This window comes from Mytilus trossulus, chromosome 3 (assembly GCF_036588685.1).
Source record: "Mytilus trossulus isolate FHL-02 chromosome 3, PNRI_Mtr1.1.1.hap1, whole genome shotgun sequence".
Lineage (NCBI taxonomy): Eukaryota > Metazoa > Mollusca > Bivalvia > Mytilida > Mytilidae > Mytilus > Mytilus trossulus.
The window spans coordinates 45,449,352-45,462,496 of NC_086375.1; positions in this window are offsets into that span (position 1 = coordinate 45,449,352).

Below are 13,145 nucleotides of genomic sequence, written 5' to 3' on the forward strand. Positions count from 1 at the left end.
TCACGTAATGTTGTCATTTTAGTGGTATTTTTTAACATTTTTATTATTATTATTATTACAAGCATTTTTTTAGCGCATTAAATAAAACTACAATCACTCTAAGCGCTTTACATGTTAAAAAACAAAAGTACACAAGTGCGTGCATACACGAAATTACAAAGTTTAAAAATAGACCAAAATATGTTTAAGAGCATACAACATCAAATCAACTATAAAAAGTCGAGACTCGAAAAACTTGGTTAAAAATGAATTAAAAGAATTCTTAATGAATAAGTAAACATATAGTCCTGGTATCTGTGATGAGTTTGTTTACAACCACTGGGTCGATTCCACTGCTGGTGGAGATTTATTTCCCCGAGGGTATCACAAGCCCAGTAGTCAGACACTTTTTGTGCTGACATGAATTGTCATTGATATGGTTATGTTCCATACCGTATGAGTATTTGGACCGTACGCGTACGGTCTGGACCGTATGCGTACTTTTTCAAAATACTCATACGGTCGGACCGTACGCGTACGGTCTAACTGATATTAAAAAGTTGGCCAAGTTTATTAGATACAAATGCATATAGCAGATCAATATAACTTAACTATCAAATTAATATAAAAAAAAGTTCAATTGTAATTGAAACAAAAACATTATATTTTAACTTTTTTTTAATTCACGCTAATTGAATATGCTAATGATAAATCTCTTCTATTAAGCATGTCGATCAGTTGATTATGAACGCTGAAATTGAAAATATCGGAAGTAAACATAAAGTGGAATTGTTTTAGAATATTTAGCAAGTTTACCAAAAAATGCAAATGCAAAAGAACATGCATGAACTGCATACATGAAAATGCTAAAAATATTACGTTACTTGAATTGTGTCACCTTTGGCGAGAGTACCAAAATAGGATTCAGATATACAATTAAACAAATACCTAATTTCAATTGTTCGTTTGTTCATTTTATCTATCTAACTGTAATAAATAATCAATAACAATTTGTTTGTAAAACTAAAACTAAAAATTGTTTCAATTTAACCCATATGATCAAATTACATGATTGTATGGTCAGATCGTACTGGACCGTACGCGTATACTCATACGGTCCTACCGTACGCGTATGGTCGGACCGTATGAGTATACGTATACGGTACGGACCGTACGCGTACGGTCCAGATTCTCATATGGTCTGGAACAGTTATATTTATAAATTTACTGTTTACAAATTTTTGAATGTTTTGAAATACTAAGGCCTTTCTACCTCAGGCATAGATTACCTTAGCTGTATTTGGCAAAACATTTAGGAATTTTGGTTCTCAATGCTTTTCAACTTCGTAATTTATTTGGTCTTTTTAACTTTTTTGGATTCGAGCGTCACTGATGAATCTTTTGAAGACGAAACGCGCGTCTGGCGTATATATACTAAATTTAGTCCTAGTATCTATGATGAGTTTGTTTAAAAATTGTCATCTTAACCAAATATTTCTAAAATAGCTGAATTTTTTATTTTAAAATAAGTTACTAAAATACTTCATAAAAATAAAAATGTAATTTCAAAATATACAGATGCACATAAAATCAGTCTTTAATATACAAAATATTAAAAATCAACATCAGTCAAATACAACCAATCACAGTTCAAGGTCTTCACTATGAGCGATACACAAATGCAACTTAGTTTATATGAGTGGGAGGTTTGGCTAGCCAGAAAACCAGGTTCAACCCATTATTTTTTTTTCTAAGAATATCCTGTACCAAGTCAGGAATATGGCAGTTATTATCAAATAGTACATGTCTATTTATGTTGGCGTTTGTTTTTGTTGCAAGTCAGTGTTTCTGTTGTTCCATTGTTTTTCTTATCTAGTTGATGTGTTTCCGTAAATTTGGCATTTTGCCCGGATTTGTTTTTGCTCACTTGATTTACGACTATTGAACAGTAATATATTACTGCCTTTGTTTATTAGCAGTAAAATGCTTAAATTTATATAAATCGTCAACTTGGAGCATTAAATCTTGTAACGATTCTTCTGAACATTTTGATGGGAATAAAGGGCTTATAAATCTCAACATTCGTAACTTAAGTCCCCTCGTATTTTTTCCATCATGGTTTACAATATATTAGGCATTGATTAGCGTTTAAGAATTTTGATATATATTTTATCCACGGCAGCTATCAAGGTTACAGACAAAGAAAAGATAAATCAAATTTAATCAAATTCCTCGAAGAATGACCAAGTCAAGTTTTATATCAAATGATTAACTGGTTTTAAACTAGAAAACTTTAAAACGTTTTAGGACGATAGATGGACTACGTTCAAAACATTTCATAATATATACAAGTTAAGCTCAATTGTCAAGAACCGAATAGCGGGTTATTTTCGCGAGTTTAAAATTACGCGATTTTCATAGAATAAGGTATACAAAATATTTTGCCGATTATTATTTTCGCGGATTCAAAACTTTTCTCGATACCTTTGCATGTGCACTTTTAAATTGGCGCTATTTATTTTGGCGATTTTGTTCTATCCGCAAAAATAAGCGAAAATTTACAAAGCGCGGAAATAACCTACTATACGGTATATAACGCTAGAGTGACTAATGGTCCAACTAGAGTGGTGTCCATCTACTGGTACAATTAATCCTGGTGAGATTTTATACAAGTTGGATATTCACATAGGTGATTTTTCCTTCATTCAAATTTAGATCAGCATTAACACCAAATATTTAATAAAGTGCTCATGTTTGAAGTGTACTGTTCCCAATACAAATTATATTATCGATAAATGTCGAATAAACTTAATATTTCTCAAATCCTCCACGTTATTTCGAAAAATTGTGAAAGTTTAATTATATTTCGCCCATAAATGAAATATCGTATTTTTGAAAATAAGTGTTCTTAATGGATGTTTACTGTTTTAATAATTCTGAGTATCAGATTTAGCGCCAAAATGTTTCTTTAAGAGTGAATTGCATTGATTACAGTTTTTCACAAATACTGACAATATGTTATTAGAGTCACATATGCTAATTAAGATACATTTGTTCCGTGAGGAATAATAAAATTTATATGAAAATATACAAAATATATTCTATTCGTATTTCTAGAATTAAAATACTTGACATATTTGAGTAAAATACTGTGATAAAGATAATTTTACGACCTGATTCAATCCATTTAAATGGATATGTCTAGACATAATCAAATTTTTACCGGAAGTCCAAGTATATTATATCACTATTGAACCTAGTATGTGCACATGTGTCTGTTTCTCGGACAATCAAAATACAAAGCGAAAAGAAAAAAAACAATTTAAAGAGAACCAAACCAGTCTAAAATTAAACACATTTTCTACTTTTGATTCCAATTGTTGATTTTGAAAATTTGTAATAAAAGTATAAATTATATACTTTAGTAAAGATCTTACAGTTATAAGATAAACTTCATAAGACCAAAACCAAAAGGTCCAATTTTTTCACATTTTTTCTCTTTGACAAATTGTTGACACTTTAACGGAATTCCATGCAACTGCGATACGCATGAGAGGTTTAGCTAGCAATAAAACCGGGTTTGTTCACCATTTTGTACATGAGGATTTGCCTGTACCAAGTAAAAATATGACAGTTGTTTCCATTCGTTTCATTTGTTTGATCTTTTGAGTATTCCAATTGATAAAGGACTTTCCGTTTTGAATTTTCGTTGGAGTTCAATATTTTTGTAATTTATTTTTCTCTAACCATAACAACCGAAACCTTCTTACGTTGTCTTAGGAGTATGCACACTTAGTTTTAGATATAATTATAAAGATAATAAACTGTTTTACAAACTAAATAAAACATTAAATCATGCCATTACACTGGTTACAAACTATTGTTAATGATAAGTAACTGAATATTTGGTCGGTATCTTTCATATATCTTAATGCATAGAAAGTTTAATCCCCACCAAAGTTTGTAGCTTGCTTATCCAGATGTGGTCTTCTGCTACTGTCATACAAGTGAGCGGTTTAGCTATCTATAAAACCAAGTAAAATCCACAGTTTTTTTACATGAGAAAAAACCGGGGCCAAGCCAGGAATATGACAGTTTTTTTTCCATTCGTTTAATGTGTTTGAGCTTTTGATTTTTCCACTGATTAGGGAATTTCCGTTTTGATTTTTTCGCGGAGTTCAGTGTTTTTGTGATTTGACTTTTAATTCCATTATAAGACGTTATGATCTTTTGAAGGGATAATTGTTTAGAGTGACGAATTCAAACTAATAAAGGGCAAAGTTCTCGTAATACGATTACGTACGTAGTATTACGATGTCGGCTGACTTTTTGAACTGGTTTGTCATTTTCAGTCTGGAACTGCACTGCGCTGGTTATTTATACATATTTGAGTAAACAATAAAACAGATTTTGTCATTTCTATTTTATTTGAACAAATACCATCTTATCGTCTACACACCGATCACTTTTGATGGAATTAAGCATAAAATTTAACAAGTACCAAATCTCAGTCTTTTTAAGCAAATATGAGTTCATATATTTTGCTTCGATATGACCCCAGACGACATTGTCTCATTCAATCATATAATGTATAAACATTTCCAGTTGATTTGAGACCTTTCTATCTGTGTTAGACTTCCAATCTACTTTGGGATGGAGGCGTTATACAGCCAGATAAATGTAGATAAAGGTATTGATACTTAGTTGTATAGTTACTACTCACCCATGAAATCTATTGATTATTCCCTGGCAGAATGATCTACAAATAAATGCTGATTCCATAATGACATTTGATCAGCTGTATTTGAAATTTTCATATCTTTTATTATATCTTGTTTGTGTGAACAGACAGAATAAGTATATAAGAAACCCGACTAATTTGAAAGAAAAAATGGAAATACATATATACTAACAAATGCATGGTATAACTCGGCTTACAAGAGAATAACAGTGTACTTATAATAGATTACAGTGGTAAATTTAACAGTAAACAAACTCTTGTTAAGACCAATTAATTTGTCATGTTAGTGAATCGTCGTCTATGAAAATAACTCATACATATTTTAACCATTTACAAAAAGATATTTCGTTTCAGAAAGTTCCATTAAAAAAAATCATATTTTCTTTTAAAAATAAAAGATTCAAAAGAAAAAATTCTACATTGATATTCATATTTAAAAAGACAGAACTATAGCTCTACGTAACGGTGCTTTCAAAGGCTAAATAAAAATTACGATATGGGGTCTATTCAGTTTTGAAAGCCATATGATGGCATGTAGAAGTTTACATCCTCATCTGTCTCTTGTGGATAAATGTCTAATTTTCAATCATGCTACGTCACCTTTTTTTTTTTTTTGAAAAACTAAAACTTTGCAAACAAATATTTAAAAAAAATGACTAAAGACACTGCTCAGTCTGTTTGTTTGTCTTTTCGTTGTATACATATTATTTTGTTTCGGCAATGTGTCAGTTTCTTCGCCATAATTATCTGATTGCGTCCATGGTAGCTTCAACCTGTTCCGATGGATATTTTACAGCCATTCGTATTCATCTAAGTAATCGCTCTGTTCTTGTACGTACCGACAATGCATTAATTATACGTTGAAATGTATGAGTTTCTATCCTTTATACTACCCTACCCCACACTCTTTTTTTTTTTTTTATTAAAAGAGTTTCTAAATTTAAGAAATAAGTCTTTTGATAAATACGGGTGTTATTATATTTGTTGCAAGCTAAATGATAGCACAAAGACATAGAAAGAAATATTTAAACCCATCAAATTAATTCGTCAAAATTTATGTCAGTGTTATAGAAAATAAACCGATAAGTGGTACGTTTTCCAATGAGGACTTTACACCATTTTAAGATTTATTCTTTACTAAATCCTACTTTATGAAAAGCTTCAAGAAACCATATAAAACCCCACATGATAATTTATCCACCCAAAAAGTAAAACCACAAAAATACTGAGCTCCAAAGCATCTTATTGAACCAATCACTTATAGTGACTGATATCCGTCGGAATTTCCCTTCATAATGTTCAATCCACTTTTTAGGATTTATGACTTTTCGTTTTCTAGTATTTTGTTTTGTTGTTGCTTTCCTTGATATGATGAAGTTCCGGTTACTCCTCATACTGAATTGTATATGTCTCTGTTGGTTTCGACAAACGTGATTACTCTGAAATATCAGATTACAGCAAAAGCAATATTTGCATTATCAAAAAACCCACTTAGGCAAAAGGGACAAAGCTTTTAGAAATGATCAAAACCAATTCTATATTTTTCTATTGGTTCGATATGCTCGTGTTTACGCTGAAATATCGGATTACAACAAAATATTTTCAGTATTAAAAACCACTTAAGTAACAGGGAAAAATGTTTCATATTTTTCTAAATTTTATCACAAACAAAGAAATTTATTGTAGGATCATGATTCTGCGATCAATGATACATACAGTTTTTATTATTATCTTGTTTATAAAGCCTAATAAATTTGTCTTTTTATCGGTATCGTTGGTTGAAATGACTAAGCAATAACTATTTCAGTTATGTTATTGCAACCAAGCACTGTGTATCATATTATTGGGGATACACATTAAATTGCAATTCATAGCTTGGAACAATATTAAATTTTTTTTCACTTTGTTGTAGACCAATGATAATGCATCAGATGGACATTTCGACAATTAATGTTATTTTTTGTTCAATATTATATAATAACTGTTTATGTAATTCTAAAATTTTCGGAATACTAAGGATTTTCTAACCCAGGAATAAAATTACTTCAGCAGAAAATGGCAAAACCTTCAGAATTTTGGTCCTCGATTTTCTTCAACTTCGTACTTTATTTGTTTTTTTTATTCGAGCGTCATTAGTAAGTCATTTGTAGACGAAATTAACGTCTGGCATGTACAATTTTGATCCTGGATTATATGATTAGTTTATTTAAAGCTTATTTAAATATATATAGTTGAAGTTGACAAATCCAAATCCTACTGTAACTATTGTTATACAGTTGTTTGAAGTTAATAATTTAAACAAGACAATAACAATCAAAACCAAGGAGTAAACAAAGACTCTCAAAAACAAAAGGACATTTACATCAACAGTTATAAATAATAAATAAGAAACAACACGAACTCCACTAAAAATCGGAAGTGAAATCAGGTGCTTCGGAAGGGTTAGCATTTTCTGCACCGTATACGGCAACCGTCGTGTTATTTTCTTTTTTAGTCCGGTAATGGTGGAAGGTTATTATGACTGAGGAAGAATATCAGATATGATTTCTGAAACACTTTTTTCATAATGGCCAATCAGCTCATGATGGCGACCGAATAATTTCTTGAGTGATGATCTTAACTTGATTGATTCATAGCCCTGTCGTAGCAACTTTTGAGAAAGCAGCATTCCTCGTTCAACAAAATCAGCGTACTTTGAGCTAGCTCTAGAGAAGCGTATCAATTGAGACACACATATACTCCATATGCTGGTGCCGCTGGGATGTTGCTACACAGAAATAGAAAGTTGACTATAGGGAAATTAAAAGCATGGAGTTTTTCATAAATTTTGGTATTCAACCTGCCATTAGTAGTCATTTCAAGAAAAAGGTCTAAATATGAAGCAGATTTATCTGTATCGATAGTATCTTAATTTCAAGTTCACTTGGATATATTAAATGTAAGTGATCACTGAATCTATTATTATTAAGAGACAGTACATCACCAAGGTGAAATTAAAAGACTGGGCTAATACTTCACTACTTTATATATTTTAAAATATCTATATAACAAAATATATCACCAAGATCACAATACGCCATTACATTGGTGTACACTTTTTGACATCTAAATCATCGAATCAATAAGAAGAAGGTGGTCCGTTTTACGGAGAGAAAACATATGATTGAAGAAGTTGATTTTCTACAGATTTATGTTTTAATTTTATAAGCGATGAAATCGAGTATTATCTGAACAGATACGTTTAGTAGTGTTTTTAGGTTGGAAAATGCCAAGTCATTTCAACTGGATTTATCCTTTCAATTTTCTTGTTAATTACTTATATTCTTGTGTATAGATAGAGTAGAAAATGCGCAAGAATTATAAAAAAAAATTGTCTTAAAAGGGCAAAAAGTGGTCAAGCAGTTTATTGTGCAAATGGCATGTTTGTTAATAATCCAGACATGATTGAAAAGCCTTGTACGATAAATTGTAGAAATACGTACTGACACAATTAATTGAATCTCATGTGTTTTTGATTTGGTATCAATAGTACTGTTGATATCCATCTATTGCAGTTCACTCAAAATTCTGAGCAAATTGCAATTCGTTTCATCAAATCAAACTGTTCAACTGGTCAGAAATGTTAACCAACTAATATAGAAGAACAACAGTCAGTCATCAATTGCAGTGATGAAATAATACATACTTACAGTCTAATAAGATTTTAATTTCATATGTAATGTTAATTGGAAGGACATTCTTAACCAATATGAAAATGTTATCACATAAATAAAGGATAAATAGTCGTTCAGATATGATTAAATACAGTTTGATCTGTTTTTTTTTTTTTTTTTTTTTAAATGTATAAAAAATTATACAACACAATTAGCAATGCGAAGAGCGGGATACTTGTAACAAATTAAGTACATGAATATATGTAAAATTGATGAAACACAATTTGAAGTCAAATATGTTGAATCAATTTAATGTTTGAATTTCAGTAAGTTTCATTAACATTTAGATCATCTAGGAATAGTGATCTTATCATTGTTATTTATGTATGAAACACCAGCTAACAAGAAATCATCACAAAGGAAAGCAAAATCAACGGAAGGAAGGGAAAGTAATGTTTGTGACTCATATTGGTCAGAACACTTTTTGGTAAAAATGTGTAATACACTATATGCACGACCTATGTAGACTAACATTTATAGAGAACAATTTAAATCCATAACTTATTTGGTATTCAATAGTTATCAAAGGTACCAGGATTATAATTTATTACGCCAGACGCGCGTTTCGTCTACACATGACCCATCAGCGACGCTCATATATTTATAAAGAAACAAGAACACAGTTAAACTGCATTCAGAATTCAAAATTCCAAAAAGTTGCCCCCCATTTTTTTGGGCTAAGACAAGCATTTTTTTCTCTGTTCACTTTCAGTTGTTTGTCTCAAAATGTCAGTCCAATCCTATGCCACTGAGGTTGAGCATTGAATTAAACATTTACGAAAAGTTTTGTTCAAATAGTATGAATTATCGTCATGGAGTTTACCAATAATCTGAGATTTATGAATTTTGTTTCAAAATATGGTGTGATTGACATAGAATTATTGTTAAAAAAAAGTGCCAACGATTCAAGGAAATAATATCATCCCTAAAACGCAAATAACCTATTTTATTTCAAGCTAAAAAAGACAAAACTACGTATACAACACCCCCATGTACAAAACTTGTAGTCAGCATGAATCTTTTGCGTAATGAAAGTACTAATTATTGAAATAAATTGGTTACCGATATCTAATAACATGATAAAATACAATGATATAAATTAGCTATTATAACAATATTTCCACTTTTTTTGCTAATACAGAGAGTATTTCAACAGTTCGTTTGTATTAATGTGAACAACGCTGTTGTTAAGATTTATTGAATATAATCATACATTGATACGTGTTAATATGTCTGTATAAATGGGTGATATTGAGCTAAAACTTATAGAGAACGATTATTAATATTTGATAAACAACAAAAGGCGTACGTATCATACGTTTGGATAATAAGCATTTGCAAATTCATTTCTGTCGATGACTGGCGAAATTGATTGCTCTTAGATTAACATTCCTTTTATATATAGCCTTAGTTTTATTAATTTTTTTTATGATGGTAGTCCTTCATTCCCCCAGATTTTGCAATATTACTTCTAAGTCTTTTGGCTTAAATCTTTTTACGAAATACGGTTATAGTTTAAGCTATATAACTATTTTGATTTGAGCGTCACTGATGGGTCTTATGAAGTCTAAACGCGATCTGGCGTATTAAATTATAATCCTGGTACCTATATTGATAACTATTTAGACCTCCCAGTTATTAGTTTTACCTTCTATCAAGTTTTGGGTTCTGACAGTCGTCGTATTTCACATCCAGAATTGTACACAAGATATATAGGGATACAACGCATACATTGTTTTGAGGGTAACTGACGCAGATTTCTGGTTAAGGTGAATCCGTGTATGCACATCTAATACATTGAAATTGATTTTCAAAAGCGTATACTGTGCAATCTTTAAAAAGTGTTTAATTCATTGTATCCTATAATTCAGAACAATAGTTCATTCACGCATTAATTTCATATTCATGTGGTTGATGGAGATATATTTTGTAATCTTTCAACACTCAAATCGCACCGACACGTCAGGAATAAAACAATTGTTGTCTATTCGTTTGAAATGTTTTATCATTAGATTTTGCTATTTGATAAGGGACCTTCCGTTTTTAATTTTCATCGGAGTTCAGTATTTTTGTGATTGTATTTTTTTTTTTTAGAAATAAGGTATATCTAATATGTAAGCGGACTATGAACAACTGTCCAACGCCAATTACTAAATTAATAGTTCAATTATAAATTAGAAAATGCGTTGAACGACAAACGACAAAATTTTATTAATTGAGTAGTGGTTAAAACCATTTTGGATTCTTATTAATTCTACAGAACTTCTGGACAATTTTGAATATCCTTCTATTTTTGAAATTAATTCTAACATACTTCATTTTTTTAACCCTGTATGCCAACATTTCCCATGTGAAATTATAAAATTGTTTTGTGTAAACATTGATCGACACAATTTCTTCCTATGTGACGTATGCATTTGCTGACTACAGACACGCGAAGCAATGAATGTGTTTTGATTTGATAAAAAAAATTGTAAAATTGTTTGTTTTAAAATTGTAACAGAGTGATGACTGCTGTACACATTTTTTGACTATTTTATTGATTATGTCTGTTTTGTTCACACATCGTTGTAAATATAACGGAATTTTGATAAGACTGTTGTAAAGGTGAGAGGCTAGCGCTATAAAACCAGGTTCAATCTACCATTATCTACATTTGTATATGCCTGTACCAAGTTAGGAATATGACAGGTGTTGTCCATTCGTTTGATGTGTTTTGTCATTTGATTTTGCCATGTGATTAGGGACTTTCCGATTGAATTTTCCTCGAAGTTCAGTATTTTTGTGATTTTCCTTTTTAAATAGATTAAGATATTGGTATATTTATTAGACATTCATTATTCTTGATATTTAGATATAGGAAGATGTGGTGTTAGTGCCAATGAGACAACTCTCCATCCAAATAACAATTTAAAAATTAAACCATTATAGGTTAAAGTCAGCTTTTGAAACGGTGTATTTTTCAAAGGCTGACAAATATTTAAGTTAAGAAATTAGATGTCAAATATACAAATATTCTTCATTTATTGAAATTTTAAATAGTTTTTGGGAAGGTACAAGTTATTTCTGAGAAATACAAAGTCATTTCAAAAGGTTCGTATGGCAATAGATTAAAAACGTTTAGAAAATATGAGATTGAAAACAAACACGATATTTTAAATAAAACAAATATTTCGAATGTATTAGGTATATGTATTAGACTAACAGTAAGCAGTTGTAATGCCAAAGTGAACTAAGTTCACATGAAATAAAGGAAGTTGCACAACATTGTTATCATCCATTAAATATTAAAACCAGCAATGGCAGTTTGTTGACTTAAGATTTTTGCACCAAAATTGATTATTTTTTCCTTATAATCTAAAAACTTTTTTTTATTTCCGTTTAACATAGACTGTGTGTTAGACAGCGTCTTGGGGATTATCCTCTGACGGGTATAATCCATTGAAACATGTTTATAACGTCTACATGTCATTTCCCCATAGTATGACAGAAGTAAGATCAACTTGAAAATATTGTTTAAATAAAAATTTACAGAATTTTTTTTAAGAAAAAAATATAACGACGTAGAAAGTTCGTATAAAATTATAATAAGGTTATTCAATCATCCAGATTTCTAAGTTTTAGTTTGAAACTTGTTCTACAAATGATGCAGTAATATGATATATACATATAAGAATAAGTTGCTGTAGACTAATTAAGTCAATGATGCTCAACCAATAAAATGAATATTTCATACACATTGGCAAATCACATGTGTTTTTGGAGTGGTCCCCCTTTTATTTTATTAAGGTGTTTATATTGTACTTGAAAATAAATTTTTGTCATATTTCTATTGACTTAGTTTCATTATAGATTGAGGGAATTTATTTTTTAATGATATTTTTTAAATCGCTTTAAAAGAATTTGAACACCTTTAATAACAAGTAAAACTAAGTTAATATAAGTTCAAATATGAAAAAAATATTTTCAAATAAAATATAAACTCATAAATAAAAGGGGGGTGGGGGTCCACTCCACAAACGCCTGTGCATTCTTCATGTGTTTTTGATTGAGCTCATCATAGATACCAGAAATTAGAAAACCTGTTTCTAAATTAGCTAAATGTTGTTTGTTGTTTGAAAATCAAAGTACACATGTTTGGTTGTGATACAATAAATTTAAATAAAAGATTGAGATATTTTGAAATTGGATTAGTCGTATCATACATTTAGGGAAAACTGGTCATATTTTTTTATGTAATTTAATCCACCAAGCATAATTTTACTTTATGACATTTTTCAGTTTACTTCAAGGTTGTATAGTCCTAAGTAATAATACATATTTGACTCGCTCAAGTGTTTGCTAGAAGTGTTCTTCTAGTCGAAGATAAATAAAGAATTGCGTACAGTGAATGCAATGATTTTTTTGAATTTTGTCAACACGAGTATTTTATTTGTTCTGTAAGATCAACAGAGAGGATTTATTTTTTCCAGTCGGTTATATAAAAGAGAACAGCACTTTATAAATGTCGTGCATTTGAAGATTTCTGGATTAAACTTCATCAAACCAAATCATTTTGAAGCTTTGATGTTATCATCCGAACGGTCATGTCATTAAACCCCTGGCTCTTGTGTGTGCGTTCTACATCTTCTGCCAAGCTTTAAGCTTTCGTGCAACTCCATTTATTTTAATTTGCCACTTTAATACCTCAGTATGAGAGACGCTATATGCCC